This window comes from Etheostoma spectabile, chromosome 6 (genome assembly GCF_008692095.1).
Source record: "Etheostoma spectabile isolate EspeVRDwgs_2016 chromosome 6, UIUC_Espe_1.0, whole genome shotgun sequence".
Lineage (NCBI taxonomy): Eukaryota > Metazoa > Chordata > Actinopteri > Perciformes > Percidae > Etheostoma > Etheostoma spectabile.
Genome location: NC_045738.1, coordinates 25,163,615 through 25,166,334, shown reverse-complemented (window position 1 = coordinate 25,166,334; position 2,720 = coordinate 25,163,615). Strand labels below are relative to the sequence as shown.

Sequence of the window (2,720 nt, the reverse complement as noted above, 5' to 3'; positions counted from 1 at the left end):
TCCTGCGGGAGTCATCCCAAAGGATCAATAAAGAGAAGTCTAAGTCTAAGTCTACGACCAAAGAACATTGAAAAAAAAGTGACAAATGTTGTGAAAAGCTTCAAAAACGCAGGAAAAATTTCAACAAAAACATGTATTTATTTTTAAACGCTGAAAAAAGTGACCCCCAAAAATTGGTAAATGTGAGAAAAAAACTTGTTAAAAAAAACTACAAAAATATAATAAAAGTGACGAAAAAAATTGGGAAGAAAAACATTGAGAATAGTGTAGGGAAAAAAAACATCAAAATGTCAAAATTTCATCCCAGAAGAACACAAAGTTGCAGGTCGATGGGAAGGCAACACGAGGGTTAAGATTGCATTCATTCCAGGTTGTTTTTTAAACCCCAAATATGTCCCGGGTCAGTTTGACCCGAGGGACACGAGAGGGTCCCGGAAGTGAAGACGACACAAGGGTTGAATCAGAAGTCTACAACCCCAGGTCAGGCTCCAGACGCATGTATTATCAACCGGTTCTCGTAAAATCCTGACGGCTGGTCAGTGTCTCTCAGCGTCAGATACGGACACTAAAATCCCCCCCCCCCCCATACTTGGGGGGCGGAGCAGCAGCTCCCCCGCAGCGCTGGAAGATGACGTAGTATTAAGAGAGACAACGGTAGAGAGTTGTATGCAAGACCCCAAATCAGCATAAGGAGGTGGGTTGGTTGGGTGGGGTGGATGGGTAAAACAATAAAGGACTTTCCACCAGGAGACCAGGGTTCAGGTTCCGTTCTTGTCCTGTGTGAAATGTACGTTTTGTAGTCCCCCCCCCACACACACACACACTTTCTTCTGCTAACCCTAACTGTCCCGTTCTCGCGTCCCATGTCAGTCAAACGTACGTCCCGACCCAGAGCGTCAAAACGTGATGCCAAGTGTCCCAACCAAGCTGGTCTAGATACGACACCAAAGGGCTCGATGCGAGTCCCGAGAGCTTTAAAAAGTGACGCCGAGAGTCCCGACCCCGAGCATCTAATATGACCCTAAAGGAGACTTTTTGCATCAATAACAAAAGTCACGTGACCAAGCGTCGCTTTTTGCCGCGATTGGGGTGAGAATGTGGCTTCGTAGGCCCCAAGTATTGGGAAGAAAGCTTTGTATTTGTTGCTCTGAGTGGCTGCAGCCATAGCTAATGAGTACTGATGTGTGTGTTTATTTTCCGGGCCGTTGGTGTTGCTGCGCTGTGAGGTAACAGCTGCCGGGATAATGATGTGTGAGGAGCGAAGCAATGTGACAATGGAGCTGGTGGAATGTCGAAGGCGGCCGCAGCAGACTGTTTGGCTCTCTCTGGTGTGCCGTTCCACCCAGCTCCTCGCCACCGCAACTGTGTGTGTGTGTGTGTGTGTGTGTGTGTGTGTGTGTGTGTGTGTGTGTACCTGGGGTGAGGGCTGCACATGGTATTCTAAAGTCTGTTAGTTTCAAGCCAACTGATGTCTGTGTGTCTGTGTTTTTAAGTCCTAACCTGTCTCATGTTGACTATAATGTAGAGCTCAGTACAATCCAATTTGTGTTGGGAAATGGTAGTGCACTACACACACACACACACACACACACACACACACACAAACTGCACACACGCTAGGCACACACACACACAAAATCACACACAAAAATGTCATTGTGAAAAAGGCTCGGCAGCTTTAAAATTGAGGTGTTACTTTTTATAGTAATCCTCTGAAAGCGATTATTTTATTTGCTGAAATCAGAATGAATATGTTACAAACCTGGAGCTTTAAGTGGACAAGGTACACTGATTTGATGAAATCACACCGCTTTGTCAGGGAGCCATGATGCCCAAAATGTTTAGAATAAGTTCCTACTGTAGGTACTGTGGTGATCTTCTGCTAGATCTCTCAATCTGCTGCATATTAGAGAGGAGGAGGAGAAGCAGGCGGGGGCTACAAACTGCCTCGAAAATCCAGATGAACTTCAACAGACCAGTGAGCTGTGTCCCCCGGGGACAGAGACTATTTTTATCCTTCTCTTTGTTCATCCTGTCTTCCTCCTTTCCCCCTCCAGCCCACCTCTTATATCCCCGTGTATTATGTGACCCCCGGTGTTGTGTGGGAGATAGTGACCTTCATCCCAGTAGCTTCGTGTACAGGGTGGCAGGTCACCTGGTGAACTCCAATAGATGAGTGTGTGTGTGTGTGAAGCCATAGGTCAGCACTTTGAAGTATTACCCTCCTCTGCAGAGCCATGGGGTTTTGAGGGGGCAGGTCAGAGCTCTGGGATTTCTACCCCCCCATCATGTTGCGGCTCCCCCGTACAACTCTGCGCAAGGTGATCCAAATGTCAAAACACATGGAAACCAACAAATATACCAACAGCAGAACGGCCTCTTAAGCCCCAGCGACAGAAACCACACCCTGGTGGTAATTTCATTTTCACCCCCTTTAGTTAGAGTCAGGGCCGGGCAGACACCTGTCAGTATTCACACAAGGGAATTTAGCTCCAGTATCTATGGTGTCACAGTCCTGCTCAGAGGCCTTTGGACTTTTTAGGCCAGACTTTTTTCCATCCAAACGGATCCATTTGTAAATGACTCAGCACATGTTTCTGCTGCAGAAATTCACCAACAAACGGAGAAGAAGAGGCGGAGCATGCTCATAAAGCTCGCTCGCTGTGTAAAACAGACAGTAGATTCTGCCCCTGTAACCCTGACAGGCTCCATATCTTCTC

At 47.0% G+C, this 2,720-nt stretch overlaps 1 protein-coding gene and 1 long non-coding RNA gene across 2 annotated transcripts in view; one reads left to right on the top strand and one right to left on the bottom strand.

Moving 5' to 3' along the window:
• Positions 1-2,720, top strand: part of cdk14 (cyclin dependent kinase 14) — a 205,066-nt gene that overhangs the window by 104,834 nt on the left and 97,512 nt on the right.
• The window catches only part of LOC116690628 (uncharacterized), an 11,876-nt gene continuing 11,720 nt past the window's right edge, over positions 2,565-2,720 (bottom strand). The window contains exon 4 of the long non-coding RNA XR_004332316.1: positions 2,565-2,657. This is a non-coding gene — a long non-coding RNA (uncharacterized LOC116690628). The remainder of the gene's footprint in view (positions 2,658-2,720) is intronic.